Consider the following 19664-nt stretch of genomic DNA (forward strand, 5'->3'; position numbering starts at 1 on the left):
AACTGAAACGGTAACTTCTTATGAACCAAAGAAGTAACTCACCTCTAGCTTTCGAATTAAATGAAGATGCAAAAACATGTCCTACCCAATCTCTCATCAATTTCATATGTTCTTTCTCAGACAAATGAGTTTCTTGCAAAAAGGCAACATCAACCTTCATTTTCTTTATATATGCCAATATTCCCTTCCCTTTCATCGGATTATTAAGTCCTTTAACATTGAAGGTCACAAAATTGAAATGAGCCATAACTTAATTTCCTCTTGAGATTGGCACTTCACAGAGCAATTACATATTTTAAAAAACCTAACCCCCCCCCCCCTTTCAAACAATAAGAAACCCCTGTAAAAAATGTAAAAATCTACAACAACAAAAGTCGGACCCCCCTCTGTGGACCAGCTGCAGTTAATACCACAAGTGACAGATGGCTTTAGAAGTAGCAGAGTCAATCACCACCCCCCAACCGAACATTAAAACATCCCAATGGTAACACCCACATTGAGCTTGAGCTTCATCTTCAACATCACTCACCGATTCTGATTCCAATTCTTTTCCCTGTTCCCTTCCCAATTTTAACCTCGGGCATTTTCCCCATCAATTCCTTCAAATCTGGGAAGGAATTTGCAAAAGATAATGCAGCATAAAGACTCTCAAAACATTGAGACTGATCTGGCCTATAATTCACCTTAAATATCGTCGGACACCGAAAAGTAAACTTGTACCCTTTCTTCCACAGCACTGCTTTGACCACATTAAACTCTTTCTGTCACTTAATAATCTCCTGACTTAAATCAGCATAAAATAAAACCCTATTGCCTTGAACCATCATTGGGCTTTGATCAAGGCGAGCTTTCTGAACTGCAAGCCGCAATATAATTTCTCTATCCTGATATCACAAATATTTTAAAAGAACTGCTCTTGACATTTGACCCAGAAAAGGTTTTCTCCTTCACACCCTATGAGCCCTATCGAAAAAGTCTCGACTCCCAACATCTCTGGAATCCATTTCCAGAAATAATTTTACAGGATCTGAACCATCAATATCTTCTGGCAGATCAACTATCTTAATATTAATTCGACAACTTTGATTTTCTAACGAATCAATGTTTTTTAACAAATCTCTCTTCTGGACATCCTAGCCTGTAAACAACTCCTCAATATGATCCATTCTCTCCGCATAATGGGCCCCACGGTCCTTACGGTCAATAAAAATGTCTTCGATCTTCTTAAATTGATCTTGTCCAGTGTCCACTGCTGTTAAACTCTTATTAATATCAACTAGAATAAATGTAATTTATTCACACATACCAGCCATTATTTCCTTTATACCAGCAAATTGATCATTTAAAGTTTCAAAATAGTAGGTCATAGAAGACATCATCTTTTCATTTGGTTGGATCAGTTCTGTAGACATGAAGTTGACTTCCATCCCTGTTACAGGGGCCTTAAAGACTGGGGAAGGTGTCTGTGGTTAAACAACAGCTTTCATTGGAGATGGAGATGTTCTTAAAGCCTAAGGCCTTCCTTCAGTAAGTCCAACTGCAGCAAATAGTCATTCTTGCTCTTCTTCTTCTCGAATTTCTGAGTTGTCCTCCTCCACCTCATACCTGGCTGCCCTACTGCGGATTTCCTGCATGTGAGAACATCCATCCATGCTGAGAAGCTCAGTAGCACCAGAGGAGCATCTTCAGATGGGCCACTGCATACAGTCATTCGCCTTCCCGCGAACTCGCGCTCACATTCGGGCACCCACCCCCCTGGTCTCCTTAGTCAAGCCAGGCTTGGGTCGGATTCCACGCTCACTCTCCTGGCCCACCCCCAGGCCAAAGATCTTGGCGATATCTTGCGTCTCTGGAGGCGCAAAGGATGCAGACGTTTCTTCCAGCTTCTCTTGGGTTCCACATTGAGGATTTGGATCTATCTCTAACTGCTCCTGAGGTTCCTTCTGGAAGGTCGGCCTTGCTTCTTCTGCACTTTTCACAGGTTGAAAACCTAGGTTTTTTTCTAAGTTGCTGGTAATGAAATGGTATTGTATGAACTGACCAGTATAGGCATGGGCTGGCCCACCCTCCTGATGATATCCTCTCCTCTCTTCCTGTGACACCACTTTCATGGAATTATGTAACTGTGTTTTATCTCTTGCTACCAATTTCTATAACTTGGCTGTTCAATTTCATATCGTTGGCTTTTGGATTATTTTATTGTGTCCCTTGATCTAGAGAGTTCTGGCAGAGCAAAGCAATTTTGTTTTCTTTCGTCAGGTCAAATTTTGTCACATTGATCCAAAAACAAGTATTTTCACCATTCCTTCATTTCAGATTCTCTGCAGCTGTCATATTGTACCTCACAGTGACGGCATCATGTTTGTCTTGTTTATCCTTTCCCCCTCCATCCAGACAGATGTGCTGATCAGCGAGTCGACTCCACTCATCCAGCACCACTGCCATTTCTGCTGCTCGGGCATTTCATCCCACATATTGAATTTGTTATTTCCCCTCTTCTTTTTTCTCAGCAAAGAGTATCAGGTTAATTTGATTTTCTTTCTGAATCCCAGTGAAAGGTTATCGACCTGAAGGTTTCAACTCCAATTATTTTTCCAGTAGATGACCCGCTGAGTATTTCCAGCATTGAGTTTTTATTTTACTGCCTTGGTATATTGCTGAGTGCTTTGAATGGGAGAAGAAATGTGGGTTGGGTTAAGTAAAGATTTCTAGATTATGGAGTAGATTTAGAAAAATAGACATAAAAGTGGAGGGTTCATGGAAATAGTTAATTCATCTTTTCGAATTTTTGTGTCTCCTGCCGGAAAGCTTGGGATACTCACTGGGTTTAATTCAAACCTGCCGGCAGCAAACTCTTAATGAGGTCCCACCTTGTCCTGTGGAGCCCAGCGCATATAACCATATGACTGTTTACAGCACGGAAACAGGTCATATTGGCCCTTCTAGTCTGTGCCAGTTCACATGAACAACTCCACTAGTTTTCCCCTCCAACACTCTGGCCATATCCCTCCAACCCCCTCATATCCATCGACACATCCAACCTTCTCTTAAATGACAGAAAGGACTCTGCCGCAATGATCTCTTCTGGAAGATCATTCCTTTCTGCCACCACTCTCTGAGTGAAGAAACATCCTCTAACATTCCTCCTACAGTTTTGCACCCTTACCTTGAACTCATGCCCTCTTGTTCCAACCTCCCCTGCCCTCAGGGGAAAGAGTCTACTCACGTCTAGTCTATCTATTCCTTTCATAATTTTGAATACCTCTATCGTAACCCCCTTCATCCATCTACGTTCCAATGAATAAAGTCACTGTCTCCTTAATCTTTCTCTGTACTCGAGATGTTGTAAGCCACGTAACATTTTTGTAAATCTTTTCTGCACCCTCTCCACCTTATCTATTTCCTTCCTCTATTTGGAGACCAGAACTGAAAACAATTCTCCAAACCTGGCCTCACCAATGCCTTAAACAGTTGCAGCATCACTTTCCAGCTATACTCTAGTCTATGCTATGATTTATGAAGCCCAGCGGACCATATCTCAGGATAAGACCCACTGTCTTAACGTCCCTCATATGCAAGATTTTGCCTCCCATCTGCACAATTTCTGTGCTTTCTCCAAGGTTGATCTTGCCATGTGATACCATCAGATCCCATCCATAAGGAAGACATTCCTAAAACGGTGATTATTACCCCTTCTGGGCTTTTTGAATGTCTTAGGATGCCACTTGAGTTGAAGAATGGTGCTCAAACCTGCCAGCTGGTTATAGACACTTTGGGCAGAGATTTAGAGTTCCCTTACATCTACTTGGATAACATCTGGTAAAAACAATGGCATCACGAATATGCTGTCCAGACCGACTATATATCATATTCAGGGTGACATTGATATTCCTGAATTAGCCAGTATCCAGGCAATGGACCCCAATGTTCAGGCATACAGTACGGCCATTACTAACCTGGACATACTGCAGAGGGCAGCACAACTGGGTGGCCAACCTTACTTTGTGACATGTCTTTGGGCTACATTAGAGCAATGTTTCCTGCATCTTGGAGGAAACACCTTATTGACCAGATACACAGCTTATCTCATCTGTCCATCAGAACATTTGTCAAGTGCATGTCAAATAAATATGTATAGTATGGACTGAGAAAAGGCGTCGTGCAATGTGTTTGCACATGTACCTCCTGCCAGACTGCCAAAATTCAGTGCCACACTAAGGCACCTCTTCAACATTTCCTGCCAGTATGCAGACAGTTGGAACACGTGCATGTAGACCTGCTTGGACCATTGCCAGAATCTCAAAACATGAGATACATTCTAACAGTTGTAGAACATTTCACGTGCTGGCCAGAGGCTGTCCAGTTGCCATCCAGTGACACTGAGACAAGGGCCAGAGCATTCATCGTCAACTGGATGGCTAGATTTGGTTTACCCACATTAATTCAATCCGCGGAACACAATTCACCCACGTACCCACCAGCAACTGAAGTCCACTTTTAAGGCCCAACTCACTGGTCCCAATTAGGTTGATGAGTTGCCATGCATTCTTTTGGGAGTGCGCACAGCTCCAAAGTAAGATATGTCTGCATTGTCCACAGAGATGGTTTATGGTACGGTCCTTACAGTTTCATGGGACATTCATTTCAAAGCGAACTCTCATCTGAACTTCCTTCCACAGCTTCGACATGGTATCGCGATCAGCAAAGCTTTTCCTACCCACTGGCTTGGATCCCCTTAACAGAATGTACCCCACCACTCCTGGACACTGATTTTGTTTTTGTGCGCAGACAGGACCTAGGAGTGCTGTTACAACGACCGTATGAGGGCGTTTTCCACGTGGTGAAGAAGGATGGTTTTGAGTAGACTTTGGACATTGGGGGACATTCGCAGCTGTTTAGTTGGGACAGACAAAACCTCTGCCCATTTGGATCCTGCTTCACCCTTTCATTGCCCCCAGCCGAGACGATGAGGGTGTCCACCTAAGGTGCATGCAACTGGTGTTTTACTTTCTGGCGACGGTTCTGGTGGGGGGTGGGGTGTGTATCAGCTATGTAGCGGGCCGAGAGAGCCAGGTTCTTTGGCGGGCACATGAAATCATAAGGCAGACAGCTGGGAACTCATCCATTTAATTGACCGCATGCACGTGGTCCTGCGTGTCAAGGAGTGGCACGTTGATCTGTGATTTCCCCTGCCGGAAGGTGCAGGACACTCACAGGGCTTAATTTAAACCTGTGGTCCCGTGGATCTGCAGCAAACTCACAAATGATGTCCCACCTTGACCCATGGAGCCCGGGACACGGTGTAAATAGAAGAAGCCTGTAAAGACTGAATAAAGCAGTTTTGTGTTGACTAACCTGGTATGTGTGTGTGTGTGTGTGTTGCTTTAGTAGCTCTATCGAAGTAGACGCAACATATATAAATATTTGGGAGGATGATCACACTTACAGGACACTTTTCATCCATCTCACAGCCTGTGGGAAGATGCTATTCCCCAGCATGTAAGTCCTGATTTTGATGATGGACGTGGTTAAAGATGCTGTTCACTAGATCAAAATGGTCTTTGTACTATTCCTTGAGCCCAATTTGAACAACACTCCCAGTAAATGTCATCTACAGAAAAAGGGAGACCCCAGTGATCGTCACTACTCTGCATCATTGCTGTCTGATGCTTTACAGCAACTAGACCATCCAATGGTCGAGACTCAACTGCGCTCCTGTAAAATCTCAGTTTGAGAGCCATTAGCCTTGACTTTCTTAGGCTCCTTGGGAAGTGTAGGCCCTTCCTGTCTGATAAGGAGGTGTGATCGTTCTGTGTATTAATACATGTGCTGTATGGATGGGAATTTTATGTGATTGTATTGTCTATTCTTGCTCTTTAACAATCTTTAGTGGATAGAAGTAGTCATTGTACTTTAGGATGTACAATCATGTACAGATTGTCTTTAAACAGCCATTTGGCCCAGATGTCTATTCAGTCCAAGAATACTTTCCATCACAGGCAGATTTTAAGCAATAACACCATTCATACTTAAACAAACATTGTTTTTAATTTTCTTTTTAAAAAAAACAGGATCAAACTTTAACTTATCACTGTTAACAGCCTTCCATTACCCCCTTCTAATTCGAAGTGCAGGTGTATTTAATGTGCATAAAGTTCTTTGACACAACTCTAAGTTCACCGGTGTCTATCAATTCTTATACTGTGCATAGAATTCAACATTTATGAATTTGAATATGAATGATAAGCTCTGGTGCTTAAAAGTAAATGTTTACCCTCCAGGAAAGCTCTTGTTGGTTTCAGAGAGGGATTTCCTGCTCATTGGACACACATAAACTGATTCCCTCTGATCAACCACTTTGGTGTCTTGCCAAAGAACCTTGACCCATAAGGGTTTTCCAAATGATAACCTCTTCTGCAGGTCACCATTGATTTCCTTTTGTTTCCCTTATTTCAGGTGAAACATCATTTCTAGCCAGCCATTTCCTGTTTTTCAACAGGCTGAACTGAGAACTCACGACCCGTCTTAAAAACAAGATGCTGGCTTGCCATCTCTCTCTCTCTCTCTCACTCTCTCTTTTAGAAAAAGCCTATTTGGTCTCTCTTCTCTGTTTGCAAAACCACATGACCTTCTTAGAATAGCAAACTGGTATCAGCCAGATGACTGCACTGGACTCAAACTTCTGAGTCCATTAATCTGTTGCTTTAAAACAATAATCCATTTACACCTGCTTTTGAAATTCTTTAGTAAAACAGTCTCCTTGTTTTGTCTTTGTAAAGACTCTCGGCGCCTGAATGACTCACTCTCAACAAAGCTCTTGTATTTTAAATAAGAGCTGTTTTGTGCAGTGTATGTGTTTGTTTGTGACCTAAACGACTCCTCCAATCCATCTCTTTCAAAAACATCTCTAGATACAATGTAAAATACATAATCTGTCACAGGACAGATGCAGCAGAGGAGTTGTGATCAAATCAATGGTGTCCTTGCAAAAACAAAAAGTGGGAAGAGGTATAATCTGGTGAGTGGAGTTTGTAATAGTTTGAAACTTGAACCTCTCTCTATTTCAGGAGACAATTTACTGTCATGTAATTACAAAGTGTCATATCACACAAAATTGCTTTTTTGCTGCTGTAAGACAGACAGACTCACCTCTGGCAGAAATTGCCTGAAATGCCTCTTGCAGTCAGAGAAAGACTGAGTGCTCCCCCCCCCCCACCACCCCAAATCTTGGGCCAAGTCACTGAGGGTCTGTGGATTCTCTTTTAATGCTCACAGATGTATGCTCCAGTTTTGAACCTCTGACATAATTAGGAACCATTTAGCACTCACTCGTATCCCAGGTCTGATACCTGACACCCTTTTAGCCAGTTTTGACCCAGTCTCTAGCAATCCACAGCCTGGTGTGAGTTCCTTGACTGCTTTGTCCAGAAGCCCACAGCCTGCGTGGGTTTCTCTCCTCAAGTCACCAACAGCCTGCCACCTTTGTGGGTCTTTCAGCTGCAGAACCCCCCACTGGTCTGCTTCCTTGGTCACTGACCCGTGGATTGAATCCTCTGCTTCTGAGATGTTGGTGGGGTGTGGTCTTTCTGTTTTCTGGTGCCCTGCACTAGTCGTCCGCTTCCCCAGATTTCACGGTGGCGAAGAAATCTAACAAATCTAAATTAAAAAAAAATAACTAAGAGGAGAATCTCACATGTCTAGAGGGATGGAAAGGGCATTATTACAAATTGAAGCCTGATATTTGAATATTCAGGTGCCAATTTTGCAAAAGCATAGAGTATATATTTCTCAAGCGAAATGTAATTTTTTCCAAAGGAATACAACATGTCATCTTGGCATCCCTAAAAATATATGGGATTTCCAAGTAAGTTCAATACATGTCCTCATCACCGCTAACGTTAATTTAACAAATTTCAATTGATATATTAATAGATTTAATTTGGTCCTTGTTCCTTCCATATTTCTTAATAAAAATAAGGTCAGATTCTGTGGAAAAACATCTCCTATAACTTGTTCCATAAATTTTGTAATTCTCCCCAAAAAGATCTTGCATTAGGATAAAGATAAGTTGAATGCAAGAAAGTTGCGATATCTTCACCACACCTAAAAAATTGATGTGATAATTCTGATTTTATTCTATTCAATTTCACTGGTGTAAGAAGTAACTGTAGAAGAAAAACTAGTTGTGAATTCCTTCCTCACTGCTGCAGTGTGGAACTTTGGTCAATAGATCCAAAATGCTGCATTGAAGTGAATTAATACAACTCCCCTGGATCACGTGATCAAGAGAGCAAAAATAAATTATGAAAGTAAGCTTGCGGAAAAATATAAAAATCGACTGCAAAAGCTTTTATAAATATGTCAAGAGGAAAAGATTGGTGAAATCCAGAGTAGGTCCCTTGCAGTCAGAATCAGGGGAATATATAATGGGGTGTAAGGAAATGGCAGACCAATTAAATTCTTACTTTCATTCTGTTTTCACAAGAGAGGATACAAATAACCTCCCAAGGATGTTGGGAAACATAGAGACTAATGCAAGGGAGGAACTGAAAGAAATCAGTATCTCTAAGGACATGGTCTTGTGGGGAAATTGATGGGATTGAAGGCAGATAAATCCCAAGGACCAGATAATCTACATCGTAGGGTACTCAAGGAAGTGGCCATTCAGATAGCAGATGCTTTAAGAATTATTTTCCAGAACTCGATAGACTCAGGATCAGTACCCATGGATTGGAGGGTAGCTAATGTTACCCCACTATTTAAAAAGGGGGGTAGAGAAAAAGCAGGGAATTATAGGCCGGTGAGCCTTACATCAGTAGTGGGCAAAATGATGGAATCCATTATTAAGGATGTAAAAGCGGAGCATATGACTAGCAGAGAAGGGATCGGACAGAGTCAACATGGATTTACAAAAGGTAAATCGTGCTTGACAAATCTATTGGAATTCTTTGAGATGGTGACAGGTAAAATAGATGGGGGAGAGCCAGTGGATGTGGTGTACCTGGACTTCCAAAAGGCCTTCGATAAAGTCCCGCATAAACGACTGGCTTACGAAATCAAGGCTCATGGGATTGGGGGCAAAGTATTGATGTGGATTGAGAACTGGCTGGCAGGTAGAAGACAGAGAGTTGGGATAAATGGCTCATTTTCTGAGTGGCAGGCGGTGACCAGTGGGGTGCCACAGGGATCTGTACTGGGACCCCAGCTATTCACAATTTACATTAATGATCTGGATGAGGGGATTGGATGTAATATCTCCAAATTTGCAGATGACACTAAGCTGGGAGGGGTTGTGTGCACGGAAGTGGGAGTCAGGAAGCTCCAGTGTGATTTGGATAAATTGGGGGACTGGGCAGATACATGGCAAATGCACTACAATGTGGATAAATGTGAGGTTATCCATTTTGGTAATACAAACCGGAGGGCAGATTACTATTTGAATGGCAATAGATTAATAGATGGGGAAGTGCAGAGAGACCTAGGGGTACTTGTACACCAGTCTCTGAAGGTGAGCATGCAGGTACAGCAGGAGGATAAAAAGGCAAATGTTATGTGGCCTTCATCTCAAGAGGGTTTGTGTATAGGAACAAGAATACCTTACTGCAGCTGTACAGGGCCTTGGTGAGACCACACCTGGAGTATTGTGTGCAGTTTTGGTCACCTTATCTAAGGAAGGATATTCTTGCAATGGAGGGAGTGCAGAGTTGATTCACCAGGCTGATACCTGGAATGGCAGGAATGACTTATGAGGAAAGATTGCGCAAATTGGGATTGTACTCGCTGGAGTTTAGAAGATTGAGAGGGGATCTCATAGAGACATATAAAATTCTGGCAGGACTGGACAGAATGGATGCAGATGGGATGTTTCCAAGGATCGGAAAATCCAGAACCCGGGGCCATGGTTTGAGGATAATAGGCAAACCATTTAGGACCGAGATGAGGAGGAATTTCTTTACCCAGAGGGTGGTGAATCTGTGGAATTCATTGCCACAGAGGGCAGTAGAGGCAGGTTCATTAAATATATTTAAGAGGGACTTAGATCTATTTCTTCAGTATAAGTGTATTAAAGGTTACGGAGAGAAGGCGGGGACGGGGTATTGAACTTTAAGATCAGCCATGATCTTGTTGAATGGCGGAGCAGGCTCAAAGGGTCGAATGACCTACTCCTGCTCCTATCTTCTATGTTTCTATGTTTCTATTGCCAAATCAGCTTCCTGAGGAGGTTTTCAAATCCAATAGCCTGAGTCACCTGACTCCAAGTGCAGCTTTCAGATAAAATCCTTGCTGACATCTGCTACATGACTGATGTAAAAACAATTATACTGAACTAATTTATGTCTTGCATTGAGATCCTGATATGGATCTCCCCATATTTGCCAATCAATTACAATATTCAGATCCATTTCCCACTTTTGTCTCAACTTATGAACTTCTCATTTAAAAGTTCCTACTTGTAATAAAGAGGACATCATCAAATATTTTTTTTTAACAATTCCACTTTATAAGGAATTTCTATTTCAGTACAACATGGTTGGTCCCAACTTATCCTTCAAATATGCTCTTAGTATAAAACGCAAAGCTTACCAGATTCATGTGAAACAGCAATAATTACAGTAATACTAAAGCAAGGGAAAGATACACTCACACCAGCGTCATTTTGACCAATATCTTTACTTAACACAGATTATAAGATAATAGCTAAATTATTAGCAAATAGATTAGCAGAGTATGTACCGAAAATGGTAAATCTAGACCAAACTGGATTTATCAAAAAAAGACGCACAACAGACAATATTTGTAAATTTATTAACTTAATTCATGCAGTAGAAGGGAATAAAGCACCAACAGTAGCAGTTGCTTTAGACACAGAGAAGGCCTTTGACAGAGTAGAATGGAATTATTTGTTCAAAGTATTGCAAAAATTCAGTTTACCGGAGAAGTATATTAATTGGATTAAAGCATTATATAAGGGACCATTAGCGAAAGTGACAGTAAATGGACATGTATCAAAGCAATTTAACTTAAGCAGGTCAACACGACAGGGATGCCCACTATCACCTTTATTGTTTGCGTTAGCTATAGAACCACTAGCAGAATTGATAGGAACAGAAAATAATATAAAAGGGATAAAAATAAAAGACAAGGAATATAAAATCAGTCTATTTGCGGATGATGTTATAGTGTACTTAACAGAACCAGAACTATCAATAAAAGAATTATATAAGAAATTGAAGGAATATGGAGAAGTGTCGGGTTACAAGATCAACGTAAATAAAAGTGAAGCAATGCCTATGAATGATGCGGATTTCTCAAAATTTAAGAAAGAATCACCATTTAGGTGGCAAATGCAAGCAATAAGATACCTAGGTGTACAAATAAACAAAAATCTCGGCCAACTATATAAACTCAATTATTATCCAATAATGAAAAAATTACAGGATGATTTAGAGCATTGGAAAGATTTACCATTAACACTAATAGGAAGGATAAACTGTATTAAAATGAACATTTTTCCAAGGATATTATACCTATTTCAGGCATTGCCAATACAACTGACAGAGAAATTCTTCAAGGAGTTAAAGAAAATAATAAGGAAATTTTTATGGAAAGGGGGGAAACCGAGGATAGCACTAGATAAATTAATAGAATGGTATAAACAAGGAGGCTTACAACTGCCAAACTTTAAAAATTATTATAGAGCCGCACAATTAAGATACCTATCAGATTTTTATCAAACAAGGGAAAAGCCAGATTGGACTAGATTAGAATTAGATAAAATAGGGGAAAAGACACCTGAACACATATTATATAAATGGGATGAAAAATTGGTACAACATAGAAGTTCTCCAGTATTACATCATCTACTCAATATTTGGAAGAAGATTCATGTAGAAAGAAATAAAACAAATTATCAATTACCAAAACTAATATTGACACAAAACAAGTTACTCCCTTTTACAATAGATAACCTTTCCTTTAGAGAATGGGAGAAAAAAGGGATTAAAAGAATAGAAAATTGTTTTTCAGGAAATAGATTATTATCCTTTGAACAAATGAAAGATAAATACAATATAACTCAAGATACAGCACTGGCATATTACCAATTGAGATCCTACTTGAAGGATAAATTAGGAAGCAGTTTGAGTTTGCCAGAGGGAAGTAACTTTGAATATGTGATTACAGATACAATGATAATCAAAAGATTTATAACAAATATGTATATTAAACTGCAAGAAAACAAATGGTAAAACTAAACAAAAATGGGAACAGGATTTAAATATAAAGATAAAGAAGGAAACATGGTAGAAGTTATGCTCTGGAACGATGAGAAATACAATAAATACGAGGTTACATATGATACAATATAACTGGAAACACAGGCTATACATTACACCTCAAAACTTAAATAAATGGGACCCAACAGTATCTCATAGATGTTTTCTATGTAAAAAAGAAATGGGAACAACAATTCATGCAATCTGGACATGTGAAAAAGTAGAAAAATTTTGGGAAGATCTAAATCAGATATTAAATAAAATAAAGAAAACAATATACCAAAGAATCCAGAGATCTTTGTCCTAAGTAACATAAAAAACAAAGAATTTGGAATTGATTTGGAGGATGCACAAAAAAGATTTGTTAAGATAGCTCTAGCCGTAGCAAAAAAATGTATTATGTCAACCTGGAAATTGGAAGATAATTTGAAAATACAATAATGGTATATAGAAATGAATAAATGTATTCCATTAGAAAAAAATAACATATAGTTTAAGAAATAATATTGAAATATTCGAACAAATATGGGAGCCTTATATTAAACACAATAGCGAAAACCTACCGGGGACAATCACTACCTAAGTTAACGGAAGGAAAAGGAAATGAAAAGAATGGACTCAGTGGAATTTCTGGTGTATTTTTATTGAATGACAACATTGTCTGACTTGTTTAATGTATCCTAGATTTTATACCTTAAATGGACGGGAGGGGGTAGGTGGGGAGGGTGGGAGGGGAGGAGGGAGGGGGGGGGAGAAAATGACATTGTATATGTGTGAAAAGCAAAATATGTGTATCATGGTTAATGTGATTTATGGTGTGAAAAATAAAAAATTATAAAAAATAAAAAAAAATGCTCTTAGTTGGAAATAGCAAAAAAGATTGCGATGAGTTATACGATATTTATTTCTCAGTTGCTCAAATGACATTAATTGACCCCTTTCATAACAATCTTCAACATTTATAATCCCCTTACGAAACCAGCTATCCAGCAATTGATGATCCTGAAGATACGAGGATTTTGAATCAAAGCCATTCTGGGTGATGTACATCCACTTACACCAATTTCATCATTTATTTTATTCCATATATGAATCAAATGTTTCAACAATTGTGTATCTTTATCACCAACCATTAATTTTGATTCCCACTTGTACATAAATTCTTCTGCTTTTCCCTCTCCTATTTTATTTGATTCTATTTTAACCCTTTCAAAAAAAGAAGCAAGAAATCTCATTTGAGCTGCTCCATAACAATTTTTCAAAAGAGGAAGCTGCAGTCCTCTCAATGCAGAATTTGCATTGGGTTATTTGTAACATGGGATTCAATCGGAAATGGGTTCACGTGACATAAAACCATGATGCAGAATATTTTCTAAGAATGGAATACAAGAGGAGGATTCACTAGGTCTCCAGCAGGATATAGATCACAAGATATAGGAGCAGAAGTTAGGCCTTCGAGTCTGTTCCACCATTCTTCCACTCTGCCCCACTGCCCAGCTCTCTCCCCATTACCCTTAATTCCTTGACGTATAAAATACCTGTCAATCTCTGCCTTAAATACACCCAATGACCTCACGTGGGTTTCACGACCCATTGACAAAATCAATTTTTCCACATTTGTTTTAAATTGACACCCTTTTATCCTGAAATTATGCTCTCCTGTCCTAGAATCCCCTACCATGGGAAACATCTTTGCCATATGTACTCTGTCCAAGCCTTCCAGCATTTGAAATGCCTCTGAGGTCCCCCTTATCCTTCTGTACTCCAACTAGTTCAGTCGAAGAGTCGACAATTGTTCCTCATACACTAACCCTTTCATTCCTGATATCATTCCAGTAAATCATCTCTGACCTTCTCCAAGACCAGCACATCTTTTCTCAAATACGGCACCCAGAACTCTAATTCTGATTGAATGGAAAGGGAATTCTCCAACGACACAAACACAACAGTTAAATGATATTATGTCTTGTTGATATTTACCACTCGGGAAGGTTCTTGTTGTGTTGTTCAGGGAAGCATTAGTGTTTTTGTGACTCAATGTACCAGCATCTGAAGTCTGTTATCTCTTCAGAAAAGCTTGATAGCTTTAGCATGGAGCAGAGCTGAACCAAGTCTTTGCAGGTATTTAAGGGAGTGTGTGGGCAGGGACCAACAATCTCACCAAATGACTCTGCTTGAAATCAAGATTCAAACCATTTTGAGCAATACAACAGGAATTGTTCAACAAGAGCCTGATGTTCCCTGAGGAGTTTTCTTTCAATAGTGGAAGTGATTTTTTTTTTTTAAAAGCCCGTTAATATTCCTGATACAGATGTTTGTATTTAACTTTCAGGTTGCTATCTGTTGTTAACTTGGAGGCCTTTAATGGGGTGACTGGGTGGAGTCTTTGCTTTAACCAAGCAGTTCTCTTGCAATTTTCCAGCTGTTGGATGCGATTCAGTTGCTTGAAAGTTTAGCAAGTGGGATTTTGATGTGAAATTGCAACTCACAGCGTCATTTTTGTGTTTGAAAATGCCAATGTGAAAATTTTAACTTTAGTCTTCTTGGTTTTCTCAAGTTTACAGAGGAAATGTTGGGTGAAGCTGAGAAGACAGAGTTGGATGCCCATTTGGCGTATCGGCTGGGCAAAGCAGAAAGCACAAAATGAGGGGCTGAAAAAATAATGAAGCAGACTGAAGTGCCGTGGAACCAAACCCAGGTAAAGAATTTAATTTTGTGCAGCGTACTTAAGAGACCAAACGATTTAGGCTTTTAGTGGTGACCTATTTAAATGAACAAAATCTGATTGGAATAGAAGTTTATGGAATGTTTGGAAGTTGCCACAAAAAAATGGAGCATATAAATTAGATGTTGTAATTAAGATAAATCAACAATTCAATGAGCCTGGTGTCACAGCATCTGACTCCCTCTACTGTACATCACCGTTAAACCTTCTCCCCAATATGAACCTGATGTCAAAGTATCTGACACTGTTAATCGTACATCAATGTTAAACCTTCTCACGAATGTGAATCCTGTCTCAAAGTTTCTGCCTCAGTCTATCGTACATCAACATTAAACTTTCTCCCCCCTGTGAACCTTGTGTAATAGAATCTGCCTCAGTGTACCGTCCATCACCGTTAAACCCTCTCCCCACTGTGAACCTGGTGTCACGGTATATATCTCAATTTACAGTATATCACCGTTAAACCTTCTCCCCCGCTGTGAACCTGGTGTAATAGAATCTGCCTCAGTCTACCGTCCATCACCGTTAAACCTTCTCCCCACTGTGAACCTGGTGCCACGGTATATATCTCAATTTACAGTATATCACCGTTAAACCTCCTCCCCAACATGAACCTGGTGTCACAGTATCTGCCTCAGTCTACTATACATCACCATTAAACCTTCTCACTACTGTGAACTTGGAGTCGCAGTATTGATCTCAGTCTATCGTATATACTGATAAACCTCCTCCCCACTGTGCACCCGATGTCACGGTATCCATCTCAATTTACCGTACATCACTGTTAAACGTTCTCCCCAATGTGAACATGATGTCACAGTATCTGACACAGTTTATAGTAAATCACTGTTAAACCTTCTTACTACTGTGGAATCCATCTCACATTTTCTGCCTCAGTCTACCGTTCATAAACATTAAGCCTTTTCCTCCTGTGAACCTGGTGTTAAAGTATCCGCCTCAGTTTAAAGTACATCACCATTAAGCCTTCTTACTGCCCTGAACTCAGCGTCACATTATATCCCAACGTCTACTGTACTTTACCGTTAAAACGTCTCCCCACTCTGAACCTGGTGTCGCAGTATCTCATACAGTTCATTGTACATGACTGTTAAACCGTTTTAATGTTCTGAAACCATTGTCAGTCTACCATACATCATCGATTAACATTTACACATCTGTGAATGGGTGTCACTGTATCTGACACAGTTTATCGTACATTACTGTTAAACCTTTTCACTGCTGTGAACCCAACATCACAGTAACTGTCTCAGTCTACCGGACATCATCGTTGAACCTTATCCCCACTGTGCACCTGGTGTCACATTATCTACCTCAACATACCGTATATCACCATTAAACCTCATCCCCATGTGAACCTGGTGTCACTGTATCTGCCTCAGTCTACCATACATCACCATTAAACATTATCCCCATTGTGCACCTGGTATCACATGATCTACATCAACATACCGTACATCACCATTAAACCTTATTCCCATGTGAACCTGGTGTCACAGTATCTGCCTCAGTCTACAGTACATCACCGTTAAACCTGATCCCCACTTTACTCCTGGTGTCAAGTTATCTACCTCAACATACCCTACAACATACCTTCTCCCCCTGTGAACCTGGTGTCACAGTATCTGACACAGTTCATAGTATATCACTGTTAAACCTTCTCACAAATGTGAATCCTACTATAAAATAATTCTCCCCTTCTAAGTCTCGCTGTATTCGAATCCCACCTATTTTAAAAATTCCAAAAAAAAGAGAAAAATCAATCCCAAAACAAGCTACTCAAGAGTAGTAACCCCCTAAAAATCTGGGTGTGGTAAAGTCCACAAGTGGCAGGTGACTAAAGGACTCAGTGTCACCCACCCCCAGTCAGACTTTCACAAAGTCCTGAAACAAAAACATTCAACCCATTGATTCCAGTCCCAATGATTGTTCCGGATCTTCAATATCGAGAAGACTTTGCGTCAATTCAAATTTTTTCCATTCTTTCCATATTTTCCAATCTTCCCATTTCCATTCCCATTGACCCTTCCCTTCGGTGACAATGGTGACGATCACCCATTTCCTCGAACATCTGGCAATGAATTAGCAAATATTAAAGCATCTTGGTCATTTTCAAAAAACTGAGATTGAAAATTCCCATAAAAATCTTTCAATACTGCCGCATAACGAAAAGCAAATTTATATCCCTTTCGCCACAATACTTCTTAGGCTGAATTATATTCTCGGTCTCTTCTGATAATTTCTTGACTCAGATCTGCATTTAAAAAAAACCCTATTATTTTGAACCATCAGTGGAGCCTGATTTTGCCGTGTTTTCTGCACCACCAATCGGAGGATCATCTCTCTGTCTTGATATTTAAAACAGCGAATCAAAACTGCTTGTGGTAATTGGCCTGGAAACGGTTTCTTCCTTAACACTCTGTTTGGTCGATCTAATTCCAGTCCATCCGGAATGAATTACCTGCCCTACACTTCTGGGATCCATTTCTTCAAAACCTTCACCGGATCCGAACCTTCCATATCTTCCGGAAGACCTACTATCTTAACATTATTTCTACGCCTTTAGTTTTCTAATGGGTCAAACTTCTTCAATAATTCCTTCTTCTGAAATCCCCCAATCTACAAAAGGATCTTCCACTTTTCCATTTTTTCTCTATTACGCTCCACTTGACTCTTGCATTCAAGAAAGCCTCCTCAATCTTTTAAAAATGTTCTTGCACAGTGTCCACTTATCATGTCCATCTCGTAACATCACTCTTAACTACATTAATATCTTGCTTCATAAAAGTTATTTCTTCACACACAGTGTTCATTTTAGTTTTCATTTCCAAAAAATCCTTGAGTCATCTGATGAGTCATCTGCATTGATATATTTGCCATATCTTCCATGAGTTGAGCAATCCCTTCCAGAATTGGAAACACAGAATCCAGTCCAGGATCCATCACCTCCCTTTGAGGCCGACCGTCTTTTGCCTCAGTCTCCAGTTCTTCAAACTCTAATGAAGTTGAGCATCTTCTTCCTCCATAGCAATAGGTCCTCTTCCGGTGCTGTTGCTGGTCTGGATACCCGATAACAGTGTGCCGGCCTCGTCAGTTAACCGTCGCTCAGACTCCCCCACAGCTCACACCTTTTCCAAAGCATTAGTGGACCCTCGACGCATTGCACATGCCCGGTAGCGCCACCGACTGCGCAGGTGCGTCTTCTGATGTTACACTGTACCTCTCCTGACCACTAGGCAATGCTGCAGGCTCACGGGCCTGTCCTCACTCAGCTGGCCCGCCCTCACGCCTGTGATCATGAGTGCACGAGTCAAAACCGCTGAACTCATCGCTGAGCTGTCGTCATCTTGAGATAGCGCAAGTGGTGCCGACTAAATACTTAGCCGGGCAGGAGTCCTCTGAGGCTTGGAGATACTAGTCGACTACTCCGTTGCTCAATTTGAACTCGGCCACAATTCTTCAACACTTTTGTAAGGTAATTCTTTCTGGAACTGAGTTTTCGATTTTTTCACATTTGTAGCCATTTCGATCCACCACTATTCCAAAGTCTATGAACAGTATTTTTAATCACTTTTACAACTTTTAAAATCGAGCATTTGATAGTCTAACTGGGGAAGGGTGGAACCACACGTCTACCCTCTGCGCCATCTTGTCACAGTATCTGACACAGTTTATAGTAAATTACTGTTAAACCTTCACATTACTGTGAATGCTGTCTCTCAGCTTCTGCCTCAATCTACCGTTCATCAACGTTAAACCTTCTCCCCCTGTAAACTTGGTGTTAAAGTATCAGCCTAAGTTTACCACACATCACCATTAAACCTTCTCCCCATTGTGAGTCCAGTTTTACTGTATCTGCCACAGTTTATCGTACATCACTATTATACCTTCTCACTACTGTGAACTCGGTGTTACAGAGCCTGCCACTCTACCGTACATCACCAGTAAACCTTCTCCTCAATGTGAGCATGGTGTTACTGTATCTGCCACAGTTTAGTGTACATCATCATTAAAAATTCTCCCCAGTATGAAGCTGGTGTCACTTTATTCGCCAAAGGTTATCGTACAGCTCTGTTAAACATTTTCCCCACTATGAACCCGGTGTCACAGTAACTGCCTCGGTTTCCCATACAACACCAATAAAGCTTTTTTTTCCCACTCTGAGCCCAGTATCAACGTATCTACGTAGTCTCCTGTACATCACAATTAACCTCCTCCCCACTGTGAACCAGGTTTCACAGTATCTGCCACAGTTTATTGTATATCATTTTTAAATCTTCTCACTACTGTAAACCTGGAGTCACAGAATCTTCCTTATTCTACCATACATCTCTGTTAAACCTTCTCAGTACTGTGAACACAGTGTCACAGTATCTGCCAAAGTCGACTGTACATCACCGTTAAACATTCTCCCCACGTTGACCCATTTTTCACTGTTTTTGCCACCATTTATCGTACATGACAGTTCAGCCTTCTCCCCGCTGTAAACTTGGAGTCACAGTATATTCCACAGTTTATTGTACATCACTGATATACCTTCTCCTCGTTGTGAATGCGGTGTCACCATATCTGCATCAGTCTTCCGTACATCACCATAAACTTCTCCCCAATGTGAACCTGGTGTAACTTTATCTGCCACAGTTAAT

The sequence above is a fragment of the Narcine bancroftii genome, chromosome 11, assembly GCF_036971445.1.
Source record: "Narcine bancroftii isolate sNarBan1 chromosome 11, sNarBan1.hap1, whole genome shotgun sequence".
NCBI classification, from domain to species: Eukaryota; Metazoa; Chordata; class Chondrichthyes; order Torpediniformes; family Narcinidae; genus Narcine; species Narcine bancroftii.